Source organism: Chiloscyllium punctatum, chromosome 22, assembly GCF_047496795.1.
Source record: "Chiloscyllium punctatum isolate Juve2018m chromosome 22, sChiPun1.3, whole genome shotgun sequence".
In the NCBI taxonomy this organism is placed as follows: domain Eukaryota; kingdom Metazoa; phylum Chordata; class Chondrichthyes; order Orectolobiformes; family Hemiscylliidae; genus Chiloscyllium; species Chiloscyllium punctatum.
The window spans coordinates 35,093,327-35,108,973 of NC_092760.1; the positions used below are offsets into that span (position 1 = coordinate 35,093,327).

Sequence of the window (15,647 nt, forward strand, 5' to 3'; positions counted from 1 at the left end):
GAACAAAATTTATGTGGATAGTACTCGTTATTGAGAATTATTGTAACTTGAACTTAATCATTCAATACACGTTTAAATGATGCATATCATTTGGGACAAGATACAATTCTGTCTCAAACATTGAGTTGATTTTACATGTTTTATATTAATTTATTGTCTGTAAAAATCTGCTAAGGATACATATCCTTGGTTTAAATTGTGAATTCTATTTATAAAACTGTTTAACAGTAAAATAATTAAAATTGCACAAAATGTGTCCTGTGATCATGAACATTCTGACCCAACACATAGAGCAATACCAGAGATCTTGAAGTTAAAAATCACACAACACCAGGTTATAGTCCAACAGGTTTAATTGGAAGCACACTAGCTTTCGGAGTGACGCTCCTTCTTCAGGTGATAGTGGAGGCCTCGATCGTAACACAAAATTTATAGCAAAAATTTAGTGTGATGTAACTGAAATTATACATTGAAGAATTGATTGTCTGTTAAGCCATTCATCTGTTAGAATACAGTGATAGTTTCACTTCTTTCATGTGTAAATTACAAAACCTTTTTTTAAAAGTTGCATTCTCGGGTTAGCTGTTAACAATGATGATAGCTAGACAATATGTTGAAGGTGGATTAGTGGTGCTGGAAGAGCACAGCAGTTCAGGCAGCATCCAACGAGCAGCCTGAACTGCTGTGCTCTTCCAGCACCACTAATCCAGTATTTGATTTTCAGCATCTGCAGTCATTGTTTTTACCAATATGTTGAAGGTGTTAGCCCCCTATGTTCTCTGTCTATGACCTGATGTTTAGATTGATTCTAATCTAAAAAGTGAGGTAACAGAGTTTTACATAAATTCATGCAGTTTTTGAGCTCAGAGTTCTACATGAATGTATGCAGTTTTTGAGCAAAGTGCAACGTAACTCTGCAAGTACAAATTCACCCCACAAAATATATGTGTGCATGTGGGTCTTTGTCTGTCTGTGTGTGTCTGTCTGGGGTGGGGGTTGTGAGTGTGAGAAAATGTGTGTGTGTGTGTGTAGTGAGTGCAGAGTGTCTTAAGTCTGTGAGGGGGTGCAAGTGTGTGTGGGGGAGTGTGTGTGTCTATAAGGGAGTGTGTGGGTGTCTGTGTGTACCTGTGTCCATGTGTATGTGAGTGTGTGTGTGTAGGAATATCTCTGTGTGTGTGTGTGTGTGTGTAGTGCAATGGTGATCACCTGTAATGTGACATGAACCCAAGGTCCCGGTTGAGGCCCTCCCTATGGGTACCGAACTTAGCTATCAGCCTCTGCTCGGCCACTTTCCTCTGCTGCCTGTCCCGAAGTCCATCTCAGAGGATAGTCACCCGAAGGTCCGAGACTGAATGTCCTGGACCATTGAAGTGTTCCCCAACTGGGAGGGTACCCTCCTGTCTGTTGATTGTTGTGCAGTGCCCATTCATCCATTGTCATAGCCTTTGCTCAGTTTCCCCAATGTACCATGCCTCCGGGCATCCTTGCCTGCAACGTATAAGATAGACAACGTTGGCTGAGTCACATGAATACCTGCCATATAGAAGCTGGGAGGTGTTCCCACGCATAATAGTGGTATCTATGTCCACAATCTGACACGTCTTGCAGCGTCCACCGTGACAGGGTTCTATGGAGTTGTCCTGAGAGCCGGGCAGTTTGCTACGAACAATGATCTGTTTGAGGTTTGGTGGTTGTTTAACGGCAAGTAGTGGAGGTGTGGGGAAGGTCTTGGTGAGGTGCTTTTGAAATCTTGAGGACCTTGAAAGTACACATAGTGTGCACTGAGGTGGTCTTCAGGTGATTGACACATAAAGGGGCAGGAGTAAGCCATTCAACCAGATGAGTCTATTATTCAGCAAGATCATGGTGGATTAGTCGCTTCCACAGAGGCATGTTTGTCTCATTTCCCTTAATACCCTTGGCTAATAAAAATCAAGTAAGCTCAGACATAAAATAATTAATTGAGTTAGCATCCATTGCTTTCTCTGGAAGACCATTCTACACTACTAACTTACTTTTTACAAAGGAGTGTTTTCTAATCTCTCACCTCAAAAGTTCTGGCTCTTGATTTAAGAAGTCCTCTCCTTCTAATCCCCCCTCATCTGTGGAAATGTTTACTTCTCATCACCTTACATGAGTCATAGAGATGTACAGCACAGTAACAGACCCTTCGGGCTAACTCGTTCATGCCGACTAAATATCTCAACCCAATCTAGTCCCAGTTGCCATTGCTTGACTCATATCCCTCTAAACCCTTCCTATTCATATACCCATCCAGATGCTTTTCAAATGTTGCAATTGTAATAGCCTCCACCACATCTTCTGGCAGCTCATTCTGTACACGCACCACCCTCTGCATGAAAAGGTTGCGCCTTCGGTCCCTTTTATTGCTTTCCCCTCTCACCCTAAACCTATGCCCTCTAGTTCTGGACTCCCCCACCCCAGGGAAGAGACTTTGTCTATTTATCCTATCCATACCCTTCATGATTTTACAAACCTCCATGAGGTCACCCCTCAGCCTCCAACGCTCCAGGGAAAACAGCCCCAGCCTGTTCAGCCTCTCCCTTTAGCTCAAATCCTCCAACCCTGGCAACATCCTTGTAAATCTTTTCTGAATCCTTTTAAGTTTTGCATCATCCTTCCAATAGGAAGGAGACCAGAATTGCACGCAATATTCCAAAAGCGACCTAATCAATATCCTCTACAACCGCAACTCCTGGACTCAATGCTCTGACCAATAAAGGAAGCATACCAAACGCACTCTTCACTATCCTACCTACCCGTGACGCTACTTTCAAGGTACTATGAACCTGTACTCCAAGGTCTCTGTTCAGCAACACCCACTAGGACCTAACCATTAAATCTGTATGTCCTGATAAGATTTGCTTTTCCAAAAAAACACCCACTAGGACCTTACCATTAAATGTATATATCCTGATAAGATTTGCTTTTCCAAAATGCAGCACCTCACATTTATCTAAATTAAACTCCATCTGCCACTTCTCAGCCCTTTGGCCCAACTGATCAAGATCCCGTTGTAATCTGAGGTAACTTTCTTCGCTGTCCACTACACCTCCAACTTTGGTGTCATCTGCAAACTTACTAACTATACCTCCTGTGTTCACATCCAAATCATTAATATAAATGAGGAAAATTAGCAGACTCAGCAATGATCCTTGTGGCTCACCACTGGTCACAGGCCTCCAGTCTGAAAAACAACCCTCCATCACCACCTTTGATGTGGTGATGGAGGGTCTTCTACCTTTGAGCCAGTCCTGTATCCAAATGGCTAGTTCTCACTGTATTCCATGAGATCTAACATTGCTAACCAGTCTCCCATGGGGAACCTTGTTCGAATGCCTTTCTGAAGTCCACACAGATCACTTCTACTGCTCTGCCCTCATGAATCTTCTTTGTTACTTCTTCAAAAAACTCAAATTCGTGAGACATGATTTCCCACACACAAAGCCAGTTCCTTTCCAATTCCCAAAAGAACACAAGGGGATCATTCTTGAACATTTTATATTCCAGGAAAATAAGTCTAGTTAATGGCATCTTTTTGCGTAATCTAATCATTTGAACTCTGAATCTTCCTTGCATTCCTTCTGTGACAATTTTTGTTGTTTCTAAGCTACACTGACGAGGACACATGACAAAATGTGGTCTCACCAGGGCTTGTATTGCTGGAGCTGAGCTTCCTCTCATTTATATTCCAATCCTCTAGTTTATAGCATCCAGTTTCACTGTCGTAACAGGGGCATGCTACACTATCAGAGGAGAAAGTGAAGTCTGCAAATGCTGGAGATCAGAGTTGAGAGTGGGTTGCTGGCACACCGTCAGAGGTGCAGTCCTTAAACCAAAGCACGACTGTTCTATCCAATTGATGTAAAAATACACTGGTACTTTTCAAAGTCGAACAAAGGAGATCTCCAATGTCCTGACCAACATTCATCCTTTAACCAATGCTGCCAAAAATTTAAATTGTCATTTATCCCATTGCTTCTTTGGAACTTTGTGCAAACTTGCTGCTGTGTTTCTCCAAGTAACAGAATGATTGCACTTCACGGAAGTACTTCCTTGGTCGTAAAGTACTCACTGACATCCTAAAACCTTGACAGGTGCTAAATTATGAAAACCCCTTCTTTTCCTCAATAAAACTATATTACAGACATCTTTACAGGTTGGAAAAGCTGCAATCTTTCTAGCCTGTACACCCTGGATTTATAATTTAATTGAGATGGGGATGGGCCAACACATTTACTTCAAATAACAACTGTTAGGAAAGCCCTTTTACACCAGATTATTATGAAAAGAGCCTCCAATTACTGCTCAGTATTGAACTGAACAATACTGAGCAGTTTGACTGTAACCCCCCCAGCTGTTAACTATCATTACCAATAATTTGAATATGAGGACCAATTGAATTATTTCCAAGTTTACAAATGATACAAAATGTGGTGCGAATGTGGGTGACAAGGAACATACAAAGTAGCTTAAAGGGGATTCAGACTGTTTGAGCTGCCAGACCATGGCAGATGGAACAAAATATGGAAAAGTATGAAGTTATCCATTATGGTAGGAAGAACAAGAGATGCAGGCTATTTTTTAAGTGGTGAAAGATTGGAAAATATTGATGTCCAAAGGGATCTTGTTCTTAAGGCATTGCAAGTGACCACATAGATGCAGCATGCAATTTGGAAGATGAATAGTACATTAACTTTTATTGAAAGAGGATTTTCAGTACAGGAACAAAGAAATCTTCCTTCAATGCGCCAGAATACTGGTGAGGCCACATCTGAAGTACTGTGTGCAATTCTAGACCCCTTGCCTATGGAAAGATACACTTGCCATTGAATGAGAACTGTGGAGGTTCACCAAGCTGATTCTTGGGGTGATGGCAGTGCCCCGTGAAGAGAGATGGAGGAAACGGGGCCAGCAATCTTATAGCAAGTTACTACATTCTTGAAGGGATAGATAGAGTGATGTAGAAAGGATGTTTCCTCTGGCTGAGTGATCTAGAACTGGTCTCAGCATAAATGACAAGCCACTGAGGTTGAGGAGGAACATCTCTGAATGGGTGTTGAATCACTGGAGTACTCTCCCTTGAGAGGCAGAGATTTTGGTAGATGATCAGCTGTGACCTGAGGGGCAAAAAAGCATATTCTTGCTCCTATCTGTGGAAGAGTAATAAAGGCTGGGAAATCTGAAATGGCTACCTTAATTTTTTTAATCTCCAAAGCCTGCCCCTCTCCTACAAAGCACAAGTCCGGAATGTGATGGAATCCTTTCTATGTGCCTGGATGAATGCAGCACAAAAGGAAAATTAAGAAGCTCAGCAATATTCAGGTCAAAACAGCCTACTTGATTGCCATCCCATCTATCACTAACGACATTCACTCTCTCCAACACTGAACCACATTGTACAACAGATGCCTACCTACATGGTGAATTGCAGCTACCTATCCATATGCTGCTTCAACAGTATCTTTCAAACCACGACCTCGAACACCAAGTAGGGAAAAGGCAGTGGATGCAAGGGAGCTTTATTCCCTAACTATCCCCTCCCAGTCACACACCATCTGGACTTTGAGCTAGGTTGCTTTTCCTTCATTGTCATGTGTCAAAACCCTGGAGCCCCCTTCAGAACAGTGGGATCTACCTGCAGCAAACAGACTGCAGTGGTACAAGAATGCAGCTCAACACTGCTTTCTCAAGGACAATTATATCGGCAATAAGTGCTGGCCTGGCACACACATCCGATATGTTCTTGATATAAATCTGATTAAATCTTATCAGTCTGAAATGTTAACTGTTCTTGCGTCTATAGATACTGATTGATCTAACAATTTCCAGAGTTTTCTGTTTTTATTCCTAATTTATGTTTAGGATTTTAATACCCTTATTACCCGAGGTAAGAGAAGGTACAAAATATGGAGACAGTAAGTTACGAGGAGTAATCAAAAGATCTGCTACATTTCTTGATTGTGTAAGAGCCATGAACATAGCCTTTAAAAGTGGTGAATTGGCATTCAGTTTGCTGCTCAACATAGGTCACTATTTTATATACACCAAGCATTAAAACTTTTTAGGCATTCAGAAAGTGTTGCAGCTGGTTGAGATTGTTTCTGTCTCTGGCTGCGATGTGTGGACTGGACCCTCTGACAGCATATGCTGATTTTATATTAAACCATCCGTGACTGCACATGATAATGAATCGCCTGCAGAGTGTTGTGTTTTCTATTCGAAGAGAAAGAAGTGTTAAGAGAAAGTGAGCGCTATTTGAGTAATCTGAGAACATAGCAATGAGGGCTGGGCTCCTGGACCTCACACAAGCTGTAAAACCTGCAGACAGGTTAAAGGCACAGTACACCATGTGCTAATAAATCACAGATTAGTTGGTGATATTCCATCCATTACTGCTATGCGACTGTTTCAAGCTGTAATGGATTTAGTTTTAGGTTTTATTGTTACTTGTACTCAAGTGCAGGGTAGAAGAGTACAGTGAAAAGTGTTCATTGTTGCCACATGGCACCACCTTAGGTACAAAATACCAAAGTTCAGAATTTTAGTTACAAATAAATAAAAAGATATGTTATAAAGTTAAGCACTACAGTCTTATTAGCATAAAAGTAGAAAAATAAAATAATACGTAAAATGTAAAACATTGCAGTCCTTTCTTTTTTCATTCACAGGATCCGGGCACCGTTGGCTAGCCCAGCATTTATTGCCCATCCCTAATTGCCCAGAGGGCAGTTAAGGGTCAACCATTGCTGTGGGTCTGGAATCACATGTAGGCCAGACCAGGTAAAGGTGGCAGTTTCCTTCCCTAAAGGACATTAGTGAACCAGATCAGTTTTTCCCCTAACAATTGATTCGTTGTGATCACAAGATTCTTAATTCCAGATATGTATTGAATTCAAATTCCACCATCTACCATGGTGGGATTCAAACCCAGATCCCCACAGCATTATCTGGGTCTCTGGATTAACAGTCCAGCGATAATGCCACTAGGCCATCCCTCCCCTCTTAAGCCACAGGCCTGCAGATGCTTCCAGCCGGCGTTCCCCAAGAGGGCTTGCTCTTCTCTGCCACTTGCAAGGCTTCGGACCCGGCTGCTGCATTGCTGCTGACCACCACTGCTGCCATGCCTCATGGCCACTGCCGCTGACCGTCATCCAGGCTTGCGCTAGGCCCCAGCTGCTGCCAAGCTTTGTTGCTGCCGCTGCCTCCAAAAAGTAAGCAACACTAAAAACTAAAAGAAAACTGAGAAAAAGAGAAAAGGAAAGGAAAATAAGAAAGCAGGGGAAATGGATGAGATGTGAGCTCAAGAGCCCGGATGCTGCCTAGTCCATTTCTGCCAGCTTGAAAGTGAACTGACTTCTTTCCACTTTTAAAGGCCAACTCTGGCATAAATGCATTTTCCAGGCTGTGATACAGGTACCCTTTTTTAAAAAGAAGGCATAATGCTTCGATTGTTACCCCATTTTGTACCCTGAAACATACTTAATTTCAAGTGTTGTGTGGGTCGAATTTGAAAATTGAGGCTGCATATTTGATTCTACTGTGTAGGTACTTTCAGGGCCAGGGAATGCAAGTTAGTGTTTTTGGTGTATTGGTTTGATCATGAGTGCAGTCATTTAATGTATGCAGTGGTCATATACAGAATAGGCAGATTGAGACATCAGTCTGCGTGAAACATCAATTTGACCACCATGATGCATTTTTATCCAATCCAGCTAATGACCTCGCTTAAACTTAATACTCTGCCATTGCCATTTAATGGGATCATCCTCCACTCTCAAGTTTGTCACTGCTTGATATTTCCTGGCTGTTGCTGAGTTAGCTGAAGCATGTGGAGGTTTGTACTGCTGTTTAAAGATACTGATAACTATAGTGATGGGGGGGCAGGTGATGGTGGTCTTGGTTCTGACTTCAAGGCTCTCCTGTGGTCACTTGCTTTCAGACTTAACTACAGTGATTCCATCCTTGGCCCTACAGCATGACGGGAGTTGGAGCAAAGTAGATCCAGGTAAAGCACAGGAGTGGGGTGGTGGAAGGGGAGAAGGCATCTCTCAGGAGGCCATGCATACCCAGAGTCTTCAGCAAACAATTCTCCTCCGTGAACCTTAGAGCAAACAGCTTGTTCGGTGTCTCTCCTTCATGAAGGAGGTTCGCAATAAAATCCACCTCCTGATACTAACATATCTGTCACCTTGGTGCAGTGTGAGAATGGCATTGTCAGTGATTGCAAAGGTGACTCTAAGAATCAATTTGTTGGTGCTGGTTTCCCTTCAAACTGAAGTTGGTGGTGTTTCCTACACTTATCTACGAAAGGCCTCTCTTGTTCTTTATGCAACAAGGATTGAACAGTTTTCAGAACAATTCCATTGTCCAATCATCATTTTAGCTACCACGACAAACCAGAGCTTAATCATTAGGCAATGAAGGCTTTCTGGTGACCTCACGAATCCACTGTGCAACCCATGGAACTGAGTAGAGGTCTGAGTAGTTCTCTTGGCATCATGGTAGCCCACAAACCCACCAATACACAAAAACAGCAGCTAACAAACTTGAAAGACCCCATACAGACAACAAGCAAAACTATGTCATTTACAAAATACCTTGCAAGAACTGTAACAAACACTACATTGGACAAACAGATAGAAAACTAGCTACCAGGGTACATGAACATCAACTTGCCACAAAAAGACATGACCCACTCTCACTAGTATCCTTATATACAGATGAGGAAGGACACCACTTTGACTGGGATAACACACCCATCCGAGGACAAGACAAACAGAGACACTGGTGAGAGTTCCTAGAAGCATAGCACTTTAACCGGAACTCTATCAACAAACACACTGACTTGGACCCCATTTACCACCCTCTGAGAAAAAAGAACAGGAAATGACATCACCACCTGAACTGTCATCACCACAGGGAATGACATTCCAACCCAAGGAAACATAAACGTAAATAGAAAGTGGGTCCAGTGCTTCACTGGAAGCTCACTGATGATGTTAACTCGTATGGTGATGAAATGTCTGAAAATGAACCTTCAAGCTCAGCAAGCAAACTTACATCCTGGTTCTACACAATTTACAAAAACTGAACTGAATGGTACTTCATAAATGGGCATGGGTATCTAAGATGCTTGTTTATTTATATGTTGAGGTTCCCATGCTAATTTCACATGCATGACACATTTGACAGAACTGCACTATGCCTTTATTCAGTCTTTACCATGTTTCTCAAAAAGCTGATTGGGGCAGATGTTCACGGGTAAAAGGACGGCTGGAAAATGAGAAGCCTTCAGAAATGAGATAACAAGAATCCAGAGAAAGTATATTCCTATCAGGGTGAAAGGGAAGGCTGGTAGGTATAGGGAATGCTGGATGACTAAAGAAATTGAAGGTTTGGTTAAGGAAAAGAAGGAAGCATATGTCAGGTATAGACAGGATAGATTGAGTGAATCCTTAGAAGAGTATAAAGGAAGTAGGAGTATACTGAAGAGGGAAATCAGGAGGGCAAAAAGGGGACATGAGATAGCTTTGGCAAATAGAATTAAGGAGAATCCAAAGGGTTTTTACAAATATATTAAGGACAAAAGGGTAAGTAGGGAGAGAACAGGGCCCTTCAAAGATCAGCAAGGTGGCCTATGTGTGGAACCACAGAAAATGGAGAAGATACTAAATGAATATTTTGCATCAGTATTTACTGTGGGAAAGGATATGGAAGATATAGACTGTAGGGAAATAGATGGTGACATCTTGCAAAATGTCCAGATTACAGAGGGTGAAGTGCTGGATGTCTTGAAATAGTTAAATATGGATAAGTCCCCAGGACCTGATCAGGTGTACCCAAGAACTCTGTGGGAAGCTAGAGAAGTGATTGCTGGGCCTCTTGCTGAGATATTTGTATCATCAATAGTCACATGTGAGGTGCCGGAAGACTGGAGGTTGGCAAACATGGTGCCACTATTTAAGAAGGGCGGTAAAGACAAGCCAGGGAACTATAGACCGGTGAGCCTGACCTCAGTGATGGGCAAGTTGTTGGAGGGAATCCTGAGGGACAGGATGTACATGTATTTGGAAAGGCAAGGACTGGTTAGGGATAGTCAACATGGCTTTGTGCGTGAGAAATCACGTCTCACAAACTTGATTTGAGCTCTTTGAAGTAACAAAGACGATTGATGAGGGCAGAGCAGTAGATGTGATCTATATGGACTTCAGTACGGCGTTCGACACGGTTCCCCATGGGAGACTGATTAGCAAGGTTAGATCTCATGGAATACAGGGAGAACTAGCCATTTGGATACAGAACTGGCTCAAAGGTAGAAGACAGAGGGTAGTGGTGGAGGATTGTTTTTCATACTGGAGGCCTGTGACCAGTGGAGTGCCAAAAGGATCAGTGCTGGGCCCTCTACTTTTTGTCATTTACATAAATGATTTGGATGCGAGCATAAGAGGTACAGTTAGGAAGTTTGCAAATGACACCAAAATTGGAAGTGTAGTGGATAGCGAAGAGGGTTACCTCAGATTACACTAGGATCTTGACCAATGGGCTGAGAAGTGGCAGATGGAGTTTAATTCAGATAAATGCGAGGTGCTGCATTTTGGGAAAGCAAATCTTAGCAGGAAGTGTTGCTGAACAAAGAGACCTTGGAGTGCAGATTCATAGCTTCTTGAAAGTGGAATCGCAGGTAGATAGGATAGTGAAGAAGGTGTTTGGTATGCTTTCCTTTATTGGGCAGAGTATTGAGTACAGGAGTTGGGAGGTCATATTGCGGCTGTACAGGACATCGGTTAGGCCACTGTTGGAATATTGCGTGCAATTCTGGTCTCCTTCCTATCAGAAAGATGTTGTGAAACTTGGAAGGGTTCAGAAAAGATTTACAAGGATGTTGCCAGGGTTGGAGGATCTGAGCTACAGGGAGAAGCTAAACAGGCTGGGGCTGTTTTCCCTGGAGTGTCGGAGGCTGAGGGGTGACCTTATAGAGGTTTACAAAATTATGAGGGGCATGGATAGGATAAATAGGCAAAGTCTTTTCCCTGGGATTGGGGAGTCCAAACCTAGAGGGCATAGGTTTAGGGTGAGAGAGGAAAGATATAAAAGAGACATAAGGGACAACTTTTTCATGCAGAGGGTGGTGCATGTATGGAATGAGCTGCCAGAGGATGTGGTGGAGGCTGGTACAATTACAACATTGAAGAGGCATTTGGATGGGTATGTGAATAGGAAGGGTTTGGAGGGATATGGGCCGGGTGCTGGTCGGTGGGACTAGATTGGGTTGGGATGTCTGGTCGGCATGGACGGGTTGGACCGAAGGGTCTGTTTCCATGCTGTACATCTCTATGACTCTAAATAAAAGGAAAATACTTCAGATGCTAGAAATCTGAAGAAAGGACTGAAAATACAAGAAAAACTCAGTGTGTCTGGTCATACGTTCTTAAAATGATTCATAAGATGTGGGTGCTGCTAGCTGGTGCAACATCTAGTGCCCATCCTTATTCCTTCTTGATTTGAGTGGCTTGCCTAGGGTCATTTCAGAAGACATTTGAGGGTCAACCACATTGCGATGGGTCTGGAGTTGTGAAGGCCAGACCAGATACGGATGACAGATTTCTTTCCCTAAAGGATATTAGTGAACCAGGTGGGTTTTTTTGTTTCAACAACAGTCAACAATGGTTTCATGGTCATCATTAGACTTTTAATTTCAGACTTTTGTTGAATTCAGTTTCCAAGAGCTGTCATGGTGTGATTCAAACAGATATCCTCAGAATACTGGTCTCGGGTTCTGGAATACTGGCCCCTTACCCAAAAGCACTGCATCTGTGTAGAGAGAACTAGAGTTAACTTATAGTCCAGTGAACTGCTTCTTCAGAACTGAAAGCAATTGGAAAATGGTGGTTTTATGCTGTAGACAGAGGGGGAGGAGGAGTAAGTATACATATTGTGAGAGTAAACAGAGCAGTAGTTAAAGACCAATGATGACTGTGGTGAAGGAGAGATAGTTATGTAAAATAAGTGTAAATGTTAGTTGTGAAAAGGAGAAAATAGATCCATTCTGCTGAGAACAAAGCCAACAAGACATAAACAAGATATGGCCGGTAAAATGTAAAAAAAAAGAGTTCATTCTAAACTGAAGGAACAACACCTCATTTTCCACTTTCACACTATACATCCTTCAGCATTCAATATTGAGTTCCACAACTTAAGAAAAAGGGTCTTTCTTCCCTTTAGATGATAACACTTCATATTTTTCATCTACACTATGTATGTCTTCTGTACTCACAACAATAAGTATCTTTGGTCTCTTAGGTGCAGTTAAAGCCACAAACCACTGTGTTTCCCTTTCAAGTTCATTCTTACGAGCTCCAGTAAGTTCTATGGTTTGCCCTTGCAACTCTCATCAGTTTGAATGAATAGGTCTCCAACTTATTACAATAAAAACACCTCACTTTCAATTTTCATCTCCAACCTCAGTATTTGCCCTTCTGATCAGAGGAGAAAGTGAGGACTGCAGATGCTGGAGTATCAGAGCTGAAAATGTGTTGCTGGAAAAGCGCAGCAGGTCAGGCAGCATCCAAGGAACAGGAGAATTGACGTTTCGGGCATCAGCCCTTCTTCTGATCAGAGGGCCAGACCTTGGGACATTTCCAGCTATCATTCTTTACCTTGGCTACTTGTCTTCCATTTGCTCTCCCATTTTCTATCCCTTCTGAATTTATGTGATTAACAGAAAAAAAGATTTAATTTCATGGATGAGCTCATAATCTTCAGCCATTATTGCAACATTTAGACCTTAACTTAGATTATTATGGAAGATACTGAGTTGGTCAATTGTTCTAAGAAAATAATCTCTCTACAAGTTTCATGCTTGGTTTCATCCTCTAATGCTAATATTCGCCTGTCAAGATTACTTTGCTTAACCCTTTGAAATTCAATATAGGTTTGCCCAGATTGACTCCTTAAATTCCAAAATGTCTGCCTATGCATCAGGAAGTAATACTAACTATTTGAAGCCAATGCAGTTTTGTTTTCACAATGTCATAATCCTGAGACACCTCAAATGACAGTGAGGCATAAATTTCCTGTGCTTTATCCACAAACTTCCTCAGCATGCACTATGTCCAATCCTCTTTTGCCCAATTCATTTGTCGAGCCAGTTTCTCAAATGATATGAAGAATTCCCCCACATTCATTTGCTCAAACTTTGTAAACTTAAAACGTTTCCCGATTCAACGTTGACCAATATCCTCCCCACCAAGGTCTGCATCAGTGTCTGGCACCACTTGTTTCAATTACATCCTTTTATGTTGATATTTATGATCCTTCAATTTTGCTTCTATTTGCATTTCCAATTCTGGTTTTATTTTCTTTGTTTCAAATTCTATTTCTCTTTCCCTACCGTTTTCTGTTTTTTCTTGAACTTTTTCTTCCCTTGAATTCCATTGCCACATTTGTTTCATTCATTCACTTATTTGTAGGAAATAACAGGTGACTGGTTCACACTCTGATTTATTCTTTAAACATCACAGCTTACAGCAACTGACGAGGGAAAACAAATTGGCTACCCACAGGCTTGAGATACTTTTATTATACAGCAACAGCAGTTTCCTTTCCTTTCAGGGGTCCAATAGCTTTTGCCCCAAATATTCACACTCCTAAGCGATTGAGCAACTTGGAAGCCAATCACCTAGCTATTGGCAAGTAGGAGGCCTGTGTTAGTGATTACTAGTCCACATGGCAATCAGCAACTTGTTGTAAACCAAATTTCCAGTCTTACAAATCCCTTGGGTCCAGTTCATCTGTAGTAGCCTTCCCTCAACTGACTGAACAAATAGCAGTGTAAGCAATACTTACAACAATGAGTAATAAAAGCAGAAGTTCTTGGAAAAGCTCAGCAGATCTAGTACCATCCAGGGAAAGAAATCAGAGCTAATGTTTTGGGTTGAGTGACCCTTCCCCAGAACTGAGTAACCGTTCTGAGGAAGGTCACTTGACCCGAGATGTTAACTTCGACTTCTCTCCACAGATGCTGCCAGACCTGGGAAGGTTTTCCAAAAATTTGTTTTTGTTTCTGATTTACAGCATCCACAGTTTTTTTTTGGTTTTTACTTACGAGAGTCAGATTATATGCTTTTTAAAAAGTGCAGTAGTCTTTCAACAATCCTTCATTTGTACAAAAGTAATTTTTCTATTTCAGTCCACTATCAAAAATACAGAATAATGAAAAAGGTACAGTCTGTACATATTCCAATTGAAATTTTGATGAGGTGACAGAGAAGAATGGAGAAAGAAATATAGTGGATAGTTGTCAAAAAAATCTTATTAAAATATTCAAATGGAAGCACCTGTATTCAGTTTATAACATAACTTAACGACAGAAAGCAGCTAGCTATATGACAGACTATTAGATTTTGGAAAGGAAAGTGATTGACCATCTTTACTTCACAATTTTGATTATACGTTCACTGAGGTGAGTTGTGCTCACCTTTGTTGATTGGCTTTTGCCCGAAATGTTGATTCTCCTGCTCCTCAGATGCTGCCTGACCTGCTGTACTTTCCAGCACCACACTTTCAACTTTAATCTCCAGCATCTGCAGTCCTCACTTTCACCATTTTTAATGAACCTGTTCAGCGATGTCATTACACACCTTTAAAGCTGACAGGACTTTAACCTGTGCCTCCTAGCTCAGAGGTAGGGACACTCCCACTGTGCCATAACAGCCCTACCTTTTGATGTAGGTTTGCTCACTGAGCTGGAAGGTTCATTTTCAGACGTTTCATCACCATACTAGGTAACATCTGAAAATGAACCTTCCAGCTCAGCCAGCAAACCTACATCCAGAATCTCAACCTGAGCTACAAATTTGCTCAAAACTCGCTAGCCCTTTCTTTGTTGATATATTTTTTCCGGCGTAACAGAATAATTATGCATGTTAATAATATGCACTGGCTACAAGCTAGTGGGAGGAGAAAATTTCGTGTTTGCTTTTGGGTTAGAAATTGCTTCGCATTCTTTTACTATCTTGTACCGGTTAAAGCAAGTCACTTGGAATGAAATTTTTGACAATTTACGATTGATTTTCCCCACCAGTTCTCCCCCAAAAGGTAAACAACAGATCAGCTCGTGTGGAAGGAACCAAATCTGCCAAACACATGTTGCAACAGACAAAAAAGATTGAATCACTTCCAACCTATCTTTTAAAATTGTACTTATGTTGCGGTGACCCAGAGTCGGTGATTGGAATTACAAACCTTTCACCATCTTTTACTTTATGTACACACTCTCTTTTACATAAACGACGTTGAAGGAGGCGTGGAGTAGACTAATACATTATTACCTGGAACTTTCAAGCACTCCTGAAGATAACGGTTTAAAAGCACGAATCAATCAAAGCAATTTTTCTCTGGTCCCTTCTTAGCCTCACGCCACAAACAAAATAGAAATTGTACTGCAAAGGGATAGAAATAACAACAAATGCGTGACTTGTTGCAGGGTGAACAGTGCACCACACCGAACAAAGCCCAGGCGCGTCGTCTCACACTAACCCCGCCGTCCGTCCCCCGGGGGAGGGGGGAGGCGTGTGTGTGTGTGTGCGCGCGCGCGCGCGGCCAGGCGTCCGTCCATCCCCACC

At 41.9% G+C, this 15,647-nt stretch overlaps 1 long non-coding RNA gene across 2 annotated transcripts; it reads right to left on the reverse strand.

Annotated features, from left to right (window-relative positions):
- Positions 1–335: 335 nt before the first annotated feature.
- On the reverse strand, positions 336–15,582 carry LOC140493502 (uncharacterized). 2 transcript variants are annotated; one of them, XR_011963694.1, is made up of 2 exons: positions 15,354–15,582; positions 336–1,488 (listed from the first exon to the last, which is right to left on the reverse strand). It is a non-coding gene; the product is annotated as an uncharacterized lncRNA (long non-coding RNA). The 2 variants fall into 2 exon arrangements; XR_011963695.1 differs by lacking the exon at positions 336–1,488 and adding an exon at positions 6,444–11,835.
- Between the last annotated feature and the right edge of the window lie 65 nt (positions 15,583–15,647).